At 33.3% G+C, this 20540-nt stretch overlaps 1 long non-coding RNA gene across 2 annotated transcripts; it reads left to right on the top strand.

The window, feature by feature from the left end:
• The first annotated feature begins 4424 nt into the window (after nt 1-4424).
• LOC141626532 (uncharacterized) lies at nt 4425-8483 on the top strand. 2 transcript variants are annotated; one of them, XR_012536108.1, is made up of 5 exons: nt 4425-4732; nt 4843-4921; nt 7202-7272; nt 7640-7769; nt 7956-8483. It is a non-coding gene; the product is annotated as an uncharacterized LOC141626532 (long non-coding RNA). The 2 variants fall into 2 exon arrangements; XR_012536107.1 differs by lacking the exon at nt 4425-4732 and having other exon boundaries at nt 4739-4921.
• The last annotated feature ends 12057 nt before the right edge of the window (nt 8484-20540 follow it).

Raw genomic sequence — 20540 nt, 5'->3', positions numbered from 1 at the left:
TGAATGGGAGGGAGTATTAATGTAGAATTTAAATCGCACGACTAATGTTGTTGACGTTGCTACGTAAAGCTGACCATGACCATGACAAAAAAATGACTTCGGTAGATAAACAGATTTCAAACATGATTTAATTGACCGCTCCAACTCTTATTTATTGTCATAATGTAACATGGCTTAAAAAAATATTGCGTCTCACTTAAGATCGAGAATGGGAAAAAAAAATGTACTTGATGTAATTAGCATTACCCTCAGGATCAAACCCTTTTGGTCGATTTTCGAGCCCATGATTATCTCCCTCTCTACTATGAAATTGCCAATGTGACTGATAATAAGTGAGTCGATTATATAATCCTTGTACGGGGTTAATGTTACTTAGCGTAGTAACTGGCATACCTACTTTCAGCTTTAATCTATGATGTGGCGACCTTGTAAGATCAGGTTGTTCATATATTCAAATGGGTACGATGTTAATTGTTCTTCATACCTGTTAATGAAGAACAAATTTCTTCGCAACTTCTAGGAGTTATCTTCTCCCGGACCTAGAAGAATGTTGGTTAATTGTTTATCATGTTCGCCTTCTCGTCTAAAGGTATAAGTATGGCTCTTTACTGAGTTAGTTTTCGTCATAATAATGTTTGAGACTAAAGTTAGGACACATCTTGCTAACTAACGTCTCGAGCTTTATCCCACTTAGGCTTCCAATATATTCCTTAAATATCATAATCCATGTCGTTTTTTCCTCTGCCTTTATTTGGAATGGCCTCCACTCAAATATCATGATATGTAATAGGGTTTTTCTAACATGTGTCCTAAAGAGCACATGTCAATAAGTTAATCTTGTGATACGGTTTTTCTAAAATAGAGCAAGTACACATCTTTTAGTATTATACTCCATATTTTTTGGTATCTTTTAATATACCACATGTTAATAAGTTAATTAGAGAAAGTTTATTGAGAATAAATCATGAAAAATACATGTACAAACTTACATTTACCATAATTAGTGAAATATTCTCAACAAACTTTCTTTAATTAACTTATTAACATGTGCCCTTATGGCACATATTAGAAAATCTGTATATGATAATAATATATTGATTGGAATCTCATTGGCTTTATATATACCCATCTTTGTCCTAAGATTAATTGGAATATGACAATAACATAAGTAAACATTCTGAAAAAGAATCAAATAGTATTATATAGAGATAATATTTGCACCTTATGAATTGTTCTGCGGTATCACCAATGTCACAGTTAGGGCATCAACAATAGAGGTTTGTCAACAGAGATTTGTATATTTTTTAGAGGTTTGTTAACAAACTTCTCTATTGTTGGGAATGGGGGTTGAGGTTCATAGATGAGAATGGTTACAGTTTTGTATACAGGTTTGTGTTTTTGGTTAGGAGTGATAGTGGACCCCATGTACTATACTTTGATGAGGTCTTACTATATTTAAGAAGTTTGTCTATTGTTGTATTGAGGTTTGTTGTTAGAGAGGTCTCCTTTCCTATAAACACAAGTGCATTGACAATGCTCTATATCTATTCCCTTGCTCCTATTGTAATTTATAACCCTTAGAATAGTGATCAATATAAGTGTATCCCACCTGAAACAAAAAAAGGAAATCAATCAAACTAAACGAATGATATTTTTTAACAAAAGATTCGAGTTGTTGACAATTTAGTGAAATTGACGAATGATTAGAAATAAATCAACATAACTACATAATACGGAGTATATGCTAAAGGAGGGGAAGGAAGGTGTGAAATTGAAAACTAAATCATAATAATCCTTATATAGATAGTCTTTAAGTAAAATCCTATTGTTAATCAAATTATCAAAAGTGAAAAAAATAGATCTACTCTTATTAGGATAATAATAATAATTACATTAAAAATTAGTTTTTAAATATTTAGAAGTTCTCAAAACTTGGATTCTCTAATATCGCTCGAAAAGTTTCTGCTTTATATATATACTAGATTTAATGCCCGTGCGATGCACGGGCCTATTTGTAATGCTCTGTCCTGTATAATTTAGTATCTAAAAAGTGTTTTCATGATCGTAACATGGTAGGAATCCATTATATCGATATCTCTTACTCCCCCGTCCAGTCAATAGTTTACACTTAATTTATTTCTCTCTCATAAAACAAAGTAACTGTATACTATTTACTGGATAAAGGAAGTAATAAATTGAACTTTTTTAAAAATTAAAAAAATTGATGTTGAAAAGCTCAATATAATATACGAAAAAATATTGAGCTTTATAGTCATATCGGAAGAATAAACTTCTTCAAATGCAGATTAGATTTCATTTTTCTTTTATCATTTTGGGCAACTTATACTCCAAGTCATATACTATTACACTTTATACCTACTTCATAACATGCATGCAAAGCGTCAAACTTGCCCTTACACATCTAGTTTTAGGCAGATTTTACAATCGATCAATAATTTACACTTTCCTGTTTAAGGTTTGTCAGTCAATAGTTTACACTTTCATAGAAGTTCTTTGACTTCATGTTCTCGAGTCTTACTCAACAACATATCGTATTTATTTATGCAAGTCTAGAAAATTACAAAATATTATACTCCGTATATAACTTGTTTTGTTCTAAGATAAAGACTTGATGGCTACACTTTTTACAATTTCTTTTATTATATCCAAGAAGGATGAAAGACGCTCAAAGATTTCTAAGACATATCTACTTAAGTAGAGGAGTAAATTTTATCTTGTCTTTAAAATTTATTACTCGAATTATATAAATTTGAGTATAAAAATAGTATAAGTAAAGAAAGAAAAGTAGAAATTACATTAAATACTTAATTCTAATGTAAAATCTTGATTCTAATGTAAAATGCTATGTAATTTTGGTGCTAGGTAGATAGATAAGTTATGAAAATAAGAATTAATGCATCGTTTTATATATAGATCAATGTGTTCTAGTTGATTTATGATACAAACTATATAATAAAGATTATGATAAGTTCTCATCATTATCTTTTAGCAATAATTTACATCCTACTCCCTCCCATCCAAACCAAAGGTAACATGGGAGGGGGCACTTGTTTTAAGAAAAAATGGAAAAAGTAAGGGTAATATTGGAAATATAGTAGGTCCACTTGCACTTTAATTGAAAGAGGACCACAAACATAATGGCATTGTATGTAAATAATAAGGGTATGTGAGGGTTTTTTAGTAATGTTTTTTACTAAAAAAGGAATGGGTAGTTTAGTTTGGATGGTCCGAATAAGGTAAGTGTTACCTTCGGTTTGGATGGGAGGGAGTATAGTAAAAGCATCCAACCGCTTGTCTTCATGTGAAAAATTTGATTATGATTGACAGTAGGAGTATTAGACCTCTCATAATTCTTCTCATAAAAGTCTACTCCGTAAAAAAAATTAGATTCTCTTTATTTTCGTACATGTATATGTTGTCCTCTCTCAGTTAAAGTAAATTTGCAACTTTTAACATGCATTATCATGTTTAATTAAGCTCGTGTAATTTGTTGATGGATTAAGTGGAATATATACTCTTCCTTAATTCCAAGTTAATCTTAATAGAAATAGACAATTGTATGACCGACCTATATAAGGAAAAAAAAATGTTGTACAATAAAATCATTTGTCAATCTTTATATATACTATTAATAATTATACGGATCACTTTACATGCTATATCAATATAAATTAATGGCAAAGTTTATTTCATATTCATTAATCCCTTAATGTAGAAGGAAGCTTAGACATTGGCTAAAAGACTACAAAATTTATAGCAACCTTTTCACAACTCACCCAGTCATATTGTTTGACTGAAATCACCAGTTTCCAAATCTACGATTCTTTGTGTATGTTCAAGTAGAATCACTAATTCTTTGTCAACTGTGCATATAGTACCTATAAAACAAAATCAAGTGGTAGAATATTAGAGAACCAAAAAAAATTAAGAAGAAAGAACAACAATTATGCATATAGAAAATACTTCAAACAAACAATATAAAAAGGAACGCAAAAGATTTAACATATATGCATATGAAAAGAATGAAAGCCAAGCTTTATATATAAAAATATTAGCATTGGTGACAACGTATAAGAGTCCTTGCCAATATCATAGTTTTATCAAACACAAATTAGATTTTATCTTCTTATAGAAATAGTTTAACTATTTGTACTTTATTCATGGAATTCTATCTTTTGTGTATCATAGTCAAACTAATTATGTTATTTTTCTTATCTTATCTTTGGGTAGTTCGTAAAACTTAGACTCTCTATAATCGCTCGAAAAAAGCTTCCTTTATTAATATAGATAGATATTGACTCTTTGTTACTCCTGTGTTATTCTTGTATTACTCTTGAGTTATTATGTGTTACCTTGCTTCTAAACGCTAAAAAAAGCTCTTTTTCCCAAGTATTAATCTACTCACCTTAACATAAAAGTCACCAAGGGAGTGTACTGTTCATATGAACAGTTTTAAACGCAACTCTTCCTGTCGTTTTGGCATCTTCTTTCGTTCCTTTTGTTATTGATTTACATCCACCCATTTTGCCCTATCTCAGTATCTCAATCATATCCCTTATTCTTTCTTCCGCTCTCTCCTTTCTCCTTTCTTCCGCTATTATCTCACTATCTCAATCATTGTCTTCGTTTATTCACTCAATTACTTCTCCCTTTTTCTATTACTTCTCCCTTTTTCTGATTCGATTCAAGTTTACCATCAATCTAAAATTAGGTTCGCCTTTTCACCGATTTATTTCCTAATTTTTATTAGTTTGTTTCTTTCTTTGAATTTGATAAGGATGATCAGTTAATTTAGGGTTATGTTTGATGTCATCGTTCTAGGTTACTGTTAAGAGCAGGGAAGTATGAAACAACAGCAAGAGGATTTTCACAAAGGTGGCGTACACAACAAGACGATGAGGTACTTGTTCATTTGATTTGCTTAATTTCATGAATTATACCGAATAATTTTGATTAATTTGTTTGCTTTAAATGTTCACGGTCATAGAACTAAATGTTATTTGATTGCTTTAGATATTCGTCGTCATATAACTTTGACCGTCACGAGGTTATAATGTTTCAGACCCCCTTTTCTTTTAACATTATTTCTATCGGTTATGAATGCCGTTTTCATGACGTTCGAGCATGCTGGTGCGGAAAAACATGTGGATTAAATGGGTTCTTCAAATAAGTTGATTAAATGGGTTCATATGTGAATGCTTAATGCACAGTTGATTAGGCAGCTTGGTTCATTAAGAAAAGTACTATTTTTGCACTAATTTCTTCAACTTCCGTGTTCTATATTGCTTTATATTTTGGGTTTTATCTAAGCAAACACGGATTGAATTATATTTTGCTTAATTGAAAGGCTTTTCTTTATATCTGATTTGAATGAATTAGGTTAGTTTTAACTTTTAAAATCCAACAAGCTTGAGACTCTTTGGAAAATCGAGAATCAACTTAAATGGTGAACCTTGAAATTTGTGAATCTGGGTAGTTACAATTTCAACAGGAATGAATTCACTTAGTTTTAATTGTTTGATTTGATTTGGTGGTGGATTTGTAGTATTCACCAAAAGTAAGCAAGGGTCCAATATAATAGGCAAGTTCGCAACTATGGCAAAGTATCTAACAGAAGCTGTAAACAAGTCTAGAAAAAGGCAGTCTTTGTCAAAGTTTGGAAAATCCTTGCCCTTTTTTGGGATTTACATGTATATCCTCTTTTAATATCATTATTGTTGTTGGGTTTCTCGGGTTTTTCTGTAATGTTGTATAATATTTATTTTAGTTGTGTATTTCAGGTGTTCTTGGTATGAAGTACTCCCTCCATCCTATTCATTTGTTTACTTTTGATTTCAATACCCCTGACAAAGAATAATAAGGTAAGCAAATGATTGGAACGGAGGGAATATAAGTTATGAACATTTATGTTTGGAAATTTGTCTAATATTTGAACATATTGGTACTTTATTAAAATATGACAAGAACTCGTAATTGTGTTGAGTGAATTTTTGGTGAGATATTAGTAGATAGTATTATAGTTTTGATCTTATACTATAATTCACTTTCTGAAAATTGAATTGATTGCTCTTTTGGGACCTTCCATTTTTAGTGTTATATAGTATGAGCTGTGGTTTTGATTATTTAAGTTTCATGCTTTTTGGATGTGAATTTAACTATATTTTATGTAGAAGAAATGAATGGATAATGGGTAATACTCAGATTAGTGATCATTTTTAGTATGAATAATTCGCATTCTGTGGTATTGGTTCGGACGTAGAGTTGTGGTGGGGAGAATGTGGTGTGTGAAGTGCGAAGGTGAGAAACAATGATCTTTTTTTTCAGTTATATACTTTCAGTATTTTGCGGTATTGGTTTCATTGCCGGTGTATACTTTCAGACTCAAAAAACAAAATAAGTTCTAATTTTGTCATTTATGCAATCTGAATTTTATTTCATTTCGAGATATATTCTTTTTTTTTGGACATTTTAGGATAAATGAAATTATGAATTTGTGAGGGTTTTAATTAGGTGAGTGCATTTTGGCTTGCTTATCCCGGATCTAAGTAGATTGTTCGTTGTCGAGATTTCGTAAGTGGATTATAGTGGAAAAGGATTAATGAATTTGCGAGGAAAAGGATTAAGATGGATAGGTAGTTTTTTTTGTCTTGTATTTTGCCATGAAATCACTTTTTTTACTGTTGTTGCCTTCTTTCGTCTCTTCCTTTTGGCAAATTAACAGATAGCTTTGGCTTAGAGGGAGAATATGTATTCGTTTACTTTTTAGGTTCTAGCGATCGTCTTTGTCTTAGAATTCAGTATTTATTTTATGAGATGGGGAAAATCGCTTTCTAGCAAATCATCCTATATGGCGACTATTTTGTACAGGTTTGTTTTGGAGATCTTTGATTTGACTTAAGCTGGTCTATTGTTGTATCGAGTCTTGATTTATGTTAATTTCGTATAGTTACTTCCAGTTTGACAGGATCATCCCATTGGTAAACAACAATGGCATGAGTAATCTGTAGAAGACCCTGGTGGTTCTAAATGATATGATAGTGTCCAAGAACCAGTGGGATAAACCAGTTTAACAGGTCATCCCATTGGTAAACAACAATTTTTTTTTTGTATATGTTGTTTCCTTGCATTGGTTGCATACCATTGAGTAAACGTTGTTTGATAGGCATGTTTTTTTTTTCAGATAGCTATTATGAACATGGAGGACTATTATTCTGTTGGTGTCTCTAGACTGCCGCAATTAGGTGGTGACTGGTGAGTCCCTTTTCAAGTTAAGCTAGGCTCTGATTTTAATGTTGTCTATATAGTTAGCTATTGAATGTAGGCAGATTCTTTTTTTTTATTTTGTTACAATTAAAGGGCAATGTATTGTGCTTAAGATTGCTCCGTTGAGCTATAGACGGTAAACCTTTTTTTCATTGTTGGCAACTATTGAGCCAAGGGAAGTCATTTTTTCTTTGGAATATGAGGGAAGAAAGAAAAAATGGGCCACTGTAGAAAGTAAATGACCCATATTTAAGAAATATTATGAGAATTTCATAGTACTTCAAGAGCTTAACCTCTGTAGTTGATCAACAATACTTGACTTGGGCCTTCTAATTTATTTTGCATACTTTAACAGACCGTTGGTTGGAAAGGCTTCAACAGGTGATGCTGAAAGTATAGAAGTTGTCACTTCTCTGCATAAACACAAGACTGAATGACTGTCATTGAGAAAAAGCCTCTACCGCTTTCACTAGGTGTTGCAAAAAGTATGTATCTTTAGCTCTGAGTTTTGCATGACTATTTTTTTATTCATTAATGGTGAGGCCGTGAGCATGAGGCATCATTCTGCCACTCCCATTTTACGCAATATTTTTTTTTATATAATTTATAATTATATAACTTATGTAAATCTTCTCTTCAACTAATTCATATATTTATTTTCTCACTTGTAGAACCTGCAAGATGACATGATGGACTTGATGGATATGAGTAATGAGATTTAAGAGACTCTTGGAAGAAGCTACAATGTACTTGATGACATTGACGAGGACGATCTTATGGATGGCAAGCTCCAAAATATGCGATTAATATTCATCTAACAACTTTATCGAAAAGACCTGTTATATTGCTAATCAAATCATCATGGTGTTGTAACGTTATGTTTTGCACACAGCTTGATGCTCTGGAATTAGACATGGAATCTGAGAGTAGGGAGTTCCTTCTCATCTTCTGTCTGAACCTGATACGCTGGAAGATCTCAACTTGCCATCAGCGCCCAGTGGGACCGCAGCATTGCCAGGTGGAAGAGCCAATGTGCAGGTAATCTATCTTATATACCCTGCTTCTTTTCCTCCTTGTACTTGAGCCTTTTGGTTTATTTATGAACGGGGTTTTAAGTGAATTTTTAGTGCCTGGCATTATTCGGATCTTTAAAAATACAAGTGAGGTTACATTATTCATGTTAGTTTGTTATTTCTTTTAGTTTTTACGCTGAACTTAAGTAATATGTGATCTTCAATTGCAATTGTCTTTGCATGTTGGTTCTGAGAGTAAGTGTCATTGTCTTTTGTTCACCTAGACATTCCTTTCATGAAAAACGGCTTGATACTTGCAGAGTTGCAGCAACGCGTTTGAAAATTGGAAGTTTGTTGTGCAGTTTAATCTACAAGGTTTATAGGGAAGAGGTAGGTTGTACTGTCGTTGATAGGAGGATTTATCGATCTTACCTTATAATGAGTTTAGAGGAGGAGGTTGGAGGAGGAGATTGAGTCCGAGAAGCGCCCCTGCCCCTGCTAGCCCCCTAGCTCCACCCCTTTGCACATGTAGTCAGTGTACATCCGACAAAGCTGTCTTAGTCTGAAATAAGTTGACTCGACCTGAAACTACCCGACGATAATTGAATATGTGGTGTACTGGAAAGGTGAGAGGAAGGGAAATGATGAAATACAGAACAAATTATTAGGAGTTAGCACGGTGAAATATGTTAGATACAAGATATTAGGAGTTAGCACGGTGAAAACTAGACATTTACGTCAAAGAATAAGTTACCCGGTTCAAATTTGACATGTTTGTAGTCTTTTTGGTGAGGACCTAAAACTAAATAGTGTATGAACTTTGAAGTCCTTTTTTTGGTAAACGACTCAAACTTTTTAGGGTTATTTTATGAGAATAATCCATACTATATTTTAACTCAAATTAATCCAACCTATATTTTAACTCAGAATAATCTGAATTAGATCCTCATTTTTCTCACAATGCACCAAGCAACCGACTACCTGTTCATTAGATTACACTTTTAAAAAGAAAAATCTAAAATCATTAAATCTTAATATTATACTCAAAACTTTATATGTCATACCCTCCGGCCTCTGCCCAACTTTTCCAGTACCACCCAAACACTGTACGACGGCAACAAAAATGGTGAAGCAAAAATAACAACCAATCTCTCGTTTGTTTGCACCAATACCCAAACAACTACCTTCATCGCCACCTCCCCAACCTCCTAATTTCAGGATTTTTAGAAGGACAACCACATGTAATGGAAGATAGAAATTGATGTACTAAGCTCATCCAAGATGAATCGATTACGGGATTTCGAGGAGGACTAAGACAAACACATGATCCCTAAATAATGAAATCAGTAGTTAATTTTATCATTCTCCGGATCAAGTGGGTGTTGTGAGCAGAGCAAAAGTAATTGAGATATTGGAATTGTGGTAATTGAGCAGGTTAGGGTTTACCATGTTAATTGGGGATGAACTTGATGATAATCATGAATTGATGATGATGATTGTGAATTGTGATTGATTAGACGGTGGGTAGAGATAATAAAAGTGAATAATCAAAGGAGAGTCTAAACTGAGATTTGTGTCGTTGGAAAGGAAAGGTAAGAGAGGAAGGACAGCAAGTGTGCATTATTGTTTTTTTTTCTACTCTTTAATAAACCCGATTTCTCCGACCCGCTCCGTTCTGCTAGGCCCTCTCAATTCGCGGTGGTGAACGTTGGTGTGCTGATGAAGGATGAAGGTGGCGGCTGGCTGGGTGGAGGATACTGGAGTGGTGGTTGTTAATGACGGGGATTGCTAATGAAGAGGAAGAAAGTTTAAAAAAAAAAATAATGGGATGACCGGATAGTTTACCTTAGTTTATAGGTCAAAATGGCTTAGGTGCAATATGAGTGAAGGATGGCGATACCATGGTTTATTTTAGGCTAAATTGGGTTCGGCTTATTTTGAGATGGAGGGTAATAGTATGCATTATTCTTATGAATTAACCCAACTTTTTAAGGTGGCTGTCTCAGGGGAAATGGGGGCTATAACATTGGTGAGATCAATCACTTGATTCAATAAACGAAATACTCAAGCTTTTGATTAAGTTTTGAGTAAATATTCTTCGCCTCACTATTTTTCTCAATAGCGTTCGAGGGGGAAAGAAAGAGAGGTAAGCAACAAGTTGTCCGCAATAAAAGAACACACACAACAGCCAACGAGAGGAGAAGATAGCGAGTTCAACATTTTACAGTCTAATTTTTATTTGCTCAAGAATAATTGAGATTATATGATATGCTAAATGATTGAGTGATAAGAAGGATCTTTAATAGTTATTTCAAGTTATCTTGGTGTGATGGTTTGTGACGCCTTCATGTTAGTGTTGTTGAGCAGGTGACTAAAAATACCAAGTAAAGAGGAAAGAGGAGGCAACAAAATGGGGAGACTGAAAGCCTGAAGATAGATGAGCTAGACTTAGAAGTTTACGCTTCTTTAGAGCAAGTAATTTAGTCTCCACTTAGTCTGTTGCAAGTAACTGGAATTCAAGATGACGTGAATTTTATAGTGAAGGCTTATATTCAATATCTCCGAGTTTCTGTCAAACATATTGTACAAAGCGAAGGTGTTGCTAATTTGCTATAAAGAGTCCTAAGCGACATACTTCATCTTTAGTTTCGTAGAGATTGATATATTAACATTCACCTTGCAAGTCGGTAAATGTTGCTTATTTGTACGCAAAATAATGGTGCTTGTGTTTAGTGTCTCCATAATTGAATGACATATGTAGGTGCTGGTATTTCTCGCCCGATTCAACCTAGGGAACCAGAAAATCTCCAATCTCCATCTCTGTAAAATTAGTATTTAGGGTCTTTATAATTACGTTAAACAACTAGCGATTCGCTTCAAAATATCTATCTTTCTTTAGAACATTACATTAATACATTTACATGCCTCGCCATATAGTCTTGTAAATTAGCTAAGAATGTTATTTGGTTTCAAGGAAATCACTCGACTAGACGAATAGAGCTTTGTTATTCAACGAATTATCACACACTTAAGACGGTTCCTAGAACACATGTTTGTTTGTAGTGATTTTTGTGACCTCCCTACACTTGAGGAAAAACACTACGGTGATGTAAATTTCTTGTATGCGCTCAAATGAATGCAAAGTAACCATTGAACTTATGCACCGAAGACATCAATTGTATAATATACAAACACAAAAGTGCCCTTATAAAACAGTTATCGTCCTTACTAGCTTCAATGACCATTGGCAACCTGATCAACCAAAAAAACATGACTAATAATCAACTATAACTATAACGGTTCAGGAGAAAATCGTACCCAATGCATGAATCGATATTAATCCAAATAAACGAGTCGCAATATCTTGTTGTATCGCGCGCGATACAACTAGTGTTTAAATAAATGTGAAGTACACTTAATGCGGGGGAAATAGTAAAAGAGTACTCATAGTAAAACGATATATAATTTTTTATTTAAAACGACTTGTAATACGAATCATATGAGTATAATGTAAACGACTTGCAAACAAAATAGCCTATGTGGGATTTGAACCCACACCATTCGTGTTATTACACGATGCTCTACCAATTGAGCTAATAGGCTTCATTGTAAATATGGAAGAGCCAAAATATTGATGAATATTGGTCAAAAAATGCACTTGTTCAGATGTCATGATATATTTCGGACACAAACACACATACACATACACATACACATACACATACACACACACATAAAATTATCCCAAATACACCTCTCCACAACAGTACACAAGCCCCTCTTTATTCATCACTTTTTCTAATCTTAAACTTGGAAATGGGACATGATTAGTTGATTACTAATCTTCACCAACATGATCTCTTACTAACGTCAAAAATTAAAAATCTTAGGAACAAACAAATTATTAGGTTGATTTTGAGCAAAGTTTAGTTCTCTCAATGAAGAAAATGCACCAATGCTGTGAGATACTCTACTCAAATACTGTCTAATCATTGTAATATTAGCACTTCATGTGGATACTCAAGTTTTATTTGCAATGAAACGCCCAAACGAACAAACTAGACTTCACCAGCGCATCAGCAGCCTGGCAGTGAAGCTCCTGAACCCATTATTTCGTCAGAGCCTCACGGGTGGTGTTTCGACTTTTTTAAGTCCAGACAAACTAGAGTAAACGCAAACTAGACTAAAATTCTTAATGACTTCATAGTTCTTGCCATACAAATTTTATCAATCTCTCTCTTTAAAATTGCTAAGAAGTCTGACCTTACCTTAACCTCCAACCCTTGTTCAGCAAAAAGATGGAATATTGCAGCATATTATAAGAGATGAGGAGATATTATTGAAGGATTAAATGAATTGGAGCCATCAGATGTGCAAGGCTCTTTGTCAGCTACTCCTGTAAGGTTCGAAACAACTTAACGAGACAGTCTCACAAGATTGCTTATGTGAGACTACTCGATAAATATGGTTTGATTTATGAGTCAAATAGTTTTTTCTCGCATTTCAATGGGTGAGACAATGCGTGACACACTAACTAGGCTTATTAAACTTTCGTGCCGGAACTGGTTACCGACAAAGTCTTCGGAGTATCATAAAACTATCACCATTTTCTCGTAAATTTTTTCTTGGCAGGATGAAACAATGAGAAATACAATCACAGTATCAAACTTCAATCACAGTAATAGATTTAAATCGACAGAAAAAGTGTAAAAACCAAACTATATACAATAAAAGATGGCAATAATATCAATAAATATCACAAATAACTGGAAAAGACAAAAATAGGCCTGGAAGAAGGTGAAAACGAGACAGGGAAGAACAAAGCACAAGACGAAGACGGAGTGACACCTGAATAACAGACGGAGTGACACCTGAATAACACCGGAATCATATCTGGACCATAGATCTTGACATAATCAAAGCTTCAATCGTAATTTCACATAAGTGATTCGGAATCAGAAGGAAACAAATAATTTCTTCATGAAAGAGAAATCATGAATTAACAAAAGAAACTGAAGTTTAAAGCATGAATTGAAATCGTAAAAATCAACAACCAAATAATCAATTATCAAGAAAACAACCTGATCTTAGAGCGAGAATAGAAATCAACAAAAATAAATGAACTTCGATAAATAAAAAACATAACAATCCGTTCAATTAACTTGAATTACTTTATCTTGATCAATCCGTTCAATTAACTTGAATTACGTTTTGCAATTGAACTTGTTATTGAATAGAGATCGATGAAATACCTGATCTTGATAAGCTAATTTTGCGACAAAAAAACCCACCCTTGTTTGAGTCTGTGTTCATTCTAAATCCATTCCAACCCCCTCTAATCTCATACCCAACCTTTAACCCAAGATTCTAACTTCATTCCATAATGTTTAACATTTCATTCCATTCCAAGGTTCAACCAAACAATATAAACCAAGTATGAGATTTAGAATCCATACGACAATGATATGAGATTCCAATCCATTCCATTCCTTCCCTTCGAACCAAACGCCCCCTAAAGGTTTGGGATTATTTGTCTTGCGATTTCATGAGAGAGAAAGGGTTTTGAGTGACTGAAAATATGACGGGAGCAGTTCTATTATCAGCGCTGTAATGACTTGTTTGCCCTTACTAAGATGCGTCAAACTCAGCCCTTAGATTGCTTTCATTCAATAGTCCAAATTTGTGAGCACAAACTCACCATAAGAGACCAAACTTTTACCATCCTTCTCTTTTAATAGAATTGGTCATTTACTAACCTATAATAGCAGGTAAAAAGTAGCATAGGTCCCACATTTTATAACCCATCTTCATCTTCCTGGCCTCTTCTCTTTTAACCTGCAATTTTTTTCCCCAGATTTTTTCCTCCGCCATTATAATAATTTAAAGGGTTATTTCATAAGAATAATCCATCCTATGCCCTCTCTTCTCATATTAATCTATCCTAACGTTTAACTGAGAATAATCTCGTCTATGACCTCATTTAACTCGTATTAGACCAACCCCATTTTTGACCTGTTAATACCGGTATCTAAACAGGTGACCATGTAGGTCCCATTATTCATTCTATTTTTTTTGGTTTAATCTTCACATCTTACATTATAGTTCATCTTCATTTCTTCAATTTTCCTTTCTTCTTCTTCATTTCTTCAATTCTCCAGTTTACTCTTTCTCTTATTTCTTCTTCTTTCTTTTATTTTCTTATTGCTCCCCAATTTATACTTGACTCCATCCACCAACCTGATTTAGGTCCAACCCAGATTGTGATTAGAACAAATTAAATGTGATGTATATTATCAGAAATGGTTGGGATTCTGGAACTGAAGATGACTAAGGCTAACCTTCTCGCTGTCGTACCAAGGGTACCATTCTATTCTTGTCTTAAGCTTGAGCGCATCTTTGGAATATCTCGTTGCTGTTAATGGTAAAACGGCGTCTGTGTCTCCACTAAAAAGAGATGGTAAATCAGTTATATGTATTGATTATATAAATAACGTTATCTAGTGCCTTAAAGGTTCTGCCTATGATGCCTATGATGTACCTGAAAATCCAAATCTGAATGCCAGCAGCTATGAGTTATTTGAAGATAGGTAGCATGGATTTGGGAGAGTCTGTCCAACGACTTTGAACATTGATGTTTCAATTTCTTAATCACAGTTGCCATGACAATGAAAATCGCACTTGTTGATCAATTCGCACCACAAATGAAAGGGGAAATCAAATTGGGGGAAATTAATCTAGGGTTTTCATTGATTAAGAAATTGAATAGATGTGGGGGAAATAAAGTTACAGTAGGATTTTTTATTTTGACAATAAGACGTGAATTAGAAGGGAGTTAAAAGGGTTCACAGATTTATTAACACAAGGGATACCGGTTGTTTAGGTATCCCTTCCACTAGTTTAATACGAGTTAAATAAGGTCAAAGACGAGATTATTCTCAGTTAAACGCTAGGATAGATTAATATGAGAAGAGAGGGTAAAGGATGGATTATTCCCATGAAAAAACCCTAATTTAAAAGCTTGATCTCCCTTTATTAATTCTTCACCCTCAACTTCCCTTTTAACCTCTTCCCTTTTTTCCTGGCCTCTTCCCTTTTAACCCGCATCCACCACCACCCATACCTGATTACACTCCCGCAAACCTGCATTAGTACAACCCAGATAATACCAGGGATGAAATAGAAATAGCTCTCCCTCTCCATTTATCAGCCCATTAAATTTTTATTTTTTTAAATTTTTTGGTAAAACCTTGTTTTAATTACATTTACTCTAGTTTTGTGCAATGTCCTCTGATTTTTATTGCTACATCACTCCACAGGTAATATCTTCTTTCATTCTATGCAATATACCTCGTATTTAATAAACTCAATTATTACAATTGTGTGATTTTGTAATTAAATGTTTATCAAATTTATCAAGAAGCAATCGTTTTTAATTATACTTTGTGGGAGTCCAAATTGACTCACCCTTATGATTTTAATACGGAGTATACAAAATCATGGAGTCCTAATTGTAACATAATTGTTGGGAAATGTGTCCTCAACAATAGTGCGATCATGTGATTTAAATATCATTATTAAATCTCATTTTAAAGAATACAATTGGGAAGTAATTTTTTGTTATCACAATCGTCAACATATATCGGTAATGATTGGTGACTAGAGTTTGACATTATCGTCGTGTGACGGTGGTGATCGGATTGACCCCTAGGTCATACCTATAGGCAATACTCTTAATTGATCATTTAATTAATCGTATAATGTTACGAGTTAATTAAATTACTTGAAAAATTGACGGACGATTTTGGAAGTAAAATTTACGTATCAAATTGAAATGTGATTAAATGAGATACGGTCTGAGTAATTGAATTGTATCATTACTCGGATGAAATTATTGTTTAAGGAAACAATTAAATTTGAATGAATTATTATAAATGCGATTTATAAACGATAAAATATTTTGGTACAAGTAATTATGAATTACTAAGTCGATTTTGTATATGACGTATTTTACTAATACGTTGATTTTTAATATGTTAAAAATACATAACAAATTTATGTGACATGTGACATGTGACATATTGACAATTGACAAAAATAATATGGAATCCATATTATACAATGTACCGAAAAATTGGAGGAGTATTAGTCTTAATATTGTGTTTGCAATTAAGTGGTAAACATAATGATTAAAAAGGGAGAGTAGCCATGCAACCCTATTTACCTTGTGAAGGCAAACTAATGCATGCATTGGGTCTTTTCTTCCCCCTCTCCTCTCCTCTTACACGGTTCACAAAAGAAAAGGGCAAAGGGTTTTGTCTTTTATTTTTAACATACACTACACGTAATAGTGTGTAAGATTCATTCATTCATCCAACTTCCAAAAGGGATTAAGTTTTAGAAAGATAAAATCCTCCAAAAATCCCTCTCTCTCAACCGGTTTTGAGAACCCAAAAACAAACAATTTTGGTTCAATTTTTCACTAGATTAATATTATACTAGCTCAAATAATATTAATTAGATTAAGAGTTAGCTTTGGGTATTATTCCTAAGGAGAGATCCTACACTTGGATCTTGTTCTTCCATTAAAGGAAAGCTCAAGAACAAAAGAAAAGGAGATTTCTTTTGTGCCCCATTAAACCGAAATACCATTGTAAGGATATGATTTCTTCTCTATTTTATTATATTGTTTGCATGCATAAAATCCGTATTTAATTTTATGACAAATTAATTTCAACATATATGAGTATGTTAGTTTGTATATAGATCTACATTTCTTTCAATCGGTATCATGAGCCACGGTTGTTTGCATGCAAATCGGTTAAAAGTTTTTCCGAGTTATAAGAATAACAAATAAAACTTGTAAAATTTGTGTTATTATGAAATATCACGAAATTAATCCATGCATGTTAATATTTCTGGTCCTAAAATGTTTTAGGATATTTTGGTTAATTTTACGGATTTTTATTGTTCATATTTCACTATAATGGCATTTAAATATGATTTTATGAGTAAAAATGTCATTTTTGGTCTAAAATTAGCTATACTTCGAATTTTCAGTTGGTTTTTGGATATGTTGTCACATATATTATTTTGAGATAACCTGTAAATTTTCATAATTTTTGGACTTGTTATGCTCGAAAAATGAATTTTTCATTATTAAATTCGGATTTAGGTGAAAAATAGGTTAATATGAGTTAAATTTCGAATCTGGTCATAGAAAATTAATATGTTGTCACATGAAATTTTACAAGATGTGTGTAAAATAATTGGCTATAAAGAAGTCTTTTTGCATGATTTATGGATTTTTGAAGAAAAATAGCATAAATAGTGACATTATTAGTGGAAAATTAATAAAACATAATCTATGACTTAGGAAAAACGTCTAATGTTGCATTTTATTATCTTTTTCAGATATAAAATTGAAAAGTTAATGAAAATAATTTTTCCATGTTTTTATGATTATTTTATTAAAAAATCGATAAACCGCAACATTGTTTTTCCGGTAAATTTTCGAAATTTTTAACCTAAGATTTTGAACATTATGAGTGTCATGGAATTTTTCCAGAATGTTCATGAGTTTAAATTTCAAATTTCAAATTTATTTGAAATTTTGTGATTTATTTGAAGTTTAATAGCTTATTTTTGTAATTTTTGGTCCATTTATGAACAATTTTGTAAATATGGGTTAATTATGGTCAAATAATTAGTGAAGACTAAATTTTGAGTCCTAAGAGGTTAGGGTAATTAACTTATGCATAAATATGAGTTTATGTATTTTTGTGATTATAAAATGTTGAAATCACGCAAATCGCTAAAAACCGAGTAATATACGATATTGGCTAATTAAAGGCGATTTAGCATAAAATTGAGCATGTTCATACATATTATAATGCTGCATTTTCTTTATGATTGTCATAATTTTAATTTATGTAATTTTGAATTATGTAATTTTACTTAGTATGGCCTTAGATTTTAATTGGTATTTCCCGAAATGTATGGGAATATCGATTCGGTTGTAATTTTTTATTGTGATCTCGTATCACCGTTTTGTAATTTAATAGATTTATTTTATTTTAGTTACAAATGTATAATAGGAAATTATGTAATTTATTATGTAATTTTATTTATCTCGGAGTTCCCAAAGACGGATTTCTTCAAGATGGCGATACATAAAGACGGTGTTACCTCGAGATGCGTGCCACAACCGAAGTTCAAGGGACCAATGGAGTTGGTTTCCGAATATGTAATAGTTAAATAGTTTTTCTATTTTAGGAAAGGCCATACTAGGATTTATTTATCTTTATGCTTGCATTTTATTTTATGTCGCATGCATCGCTAAATCGCCATAACTAAAACATGCATCCTTATTTTATCGAGTTTATCGACCGTGTCAATTCGAATTATCGTAGTTCACCGCTTTAGTTCACTTAAAAGTGATAGATAATAAATTGACATGACCTCTCGCTAAAACAAACAATTGAGACATAGCCTTACCAAATAGTAGAAACCATGAAAACCTATTTCGCGAGGGAGTGCACTCGGCCCTACCGGGGTACAAACCTTGTTACGTAGGGGAAGTGGGTGATGAATGTTAATCCACCGAGTTCATGTTAATGAGGGTTTCATCGGCCATACCGTGCCCAAGTTGATGTGGACTTGGATCATGGACACATTTATTCGAAATTTGGATTGAGCTCAACGGAAGTATTCGCGACCGTAGTTGCATGTGTTCAGGGCTATAGATAAATATTAGAGTAATTTTATCGACCAAGAGTTCTAAAAGTAGAATCGATTAAAACGTTAATCCACCGAGTTATATTGATAAGGGTTTCATCGGCCATACCGTGCCCAAGTTAATATGAATCTGGATCTTGGAATCATTTATTATAGTTGGGTAGAGGTCACTATATAAATGTTCATATCTTGTTAATTTGCAAGTATGATTTAAAAAGACAAGTGTTAATATTTCCTTTTCCTCCATATTTGTAGTTCTTTACAATGAATCCACCAAATGCTACCGCACCGATAACTATTGAGTCATATCACAATGTTCTTGACGACGTTTGCTCCAACAACAATTTCGATACTACTAGAGAACTTCATTTCGGGATAGGTTCGGATGGAAACCTTAACTTCATCACTTCTTCTAAACCACCTACTACTACTAGACCTCGTGTGAGTCCGTCTCAGGAAGACTACCTCATACAATCTATAGGGTCTTTGTCTCTGGAAGATAAAGATGCCAAAGCTAGTGGGAGCTCTAGCAATCAAGTTCTTGCTTCAAAGGGCAAGAGGTTCAAGAAGAAAGGAAAGAAAATCAAAAACTTCAAGCAAGTTAATGATGAGTGCCATTATTGCTATGGCATGGGACATTGGCTTAGGAATTGTCCCATGTATTTGCGAAATATAAGGGAAGGACTCATTGCTCCAAAAGGTACAATTCCTAAAGAAATTTATGTTATTGATATAAACTATACTTCCACTACGACATGGGTACTAGATACCGGTTGTGGTTCTCACCTTTGTAATCATTTACAGAGTTTAAGAGATGTGGAGAGGCTTAGCAAGGGAGTTGTGGATCTACGCCTTGGAAATGGAGCTCGGGTAGCGGCCGAATCCAAAGGAACTTATGTTCTAGCTTTGCCAAACGGATTTGAGTTGTATTTACATAATTGTTTTTATGTGCCTACGCTCTCTAAAAACATTATTTCAATCGCCATGCTAGACGTGGACGGTTTTTGTTTTGTCTTTAAGAACAATCGTTGTACTATTTCTAGGAACGACTTGGTTATAGGCCAAGCTTCCTCTATCAATGGCATTTACATTTTAGAGACCTCAAATCCGACTAATGATATTTATAACATTCAATCAAAGAAACTCAAAACAAGTGACCCAAGTGAAGCGTTCATTTGGCATTGTCGATTAGGTCACATAAACGAGAATTGCATCAAAAGATTAATTTCTACTAATGTGATTACACCATTTGATTATCAATCATTTGGTACATGCGAATATTGCCTACTTGGCAAAATGACTCGTAATCCTTTTAGTGGTAAAGGGACACGAGCTAGTGAACTATTTGGACTCATACACACCGATGTGTGTGGACCAATGAGTATCACCGCTCGTGGTAATTATGACTACTTTATAACCTTCACCGACGACTTAAGTAGACATGGGCATGTCTATTTAATGAAACATAAGAGTGAAGCGTTTGAGAAATTCAAGGAATTTCAAAACAAA

Source organism: Silene latifolia, chromosome Y (genome assembly GCF_048544455.1).
Source record: "Silene latifolia isolate original U9 population chromosome Y, ASM4854445v1, whole genome shotgun sequence".
NCBI lineage: Eukaryota > Viridiplantae > Streptophyta > Magnoliopsida > Caryophyllales > Caryophyllaceae > Silene > Silene latifolia.
The sequence above is the reverse complement of the archived record's forward strand: the minus strand, read 5'-3'. Positions and strand labels throughout refer to the sequence as shown.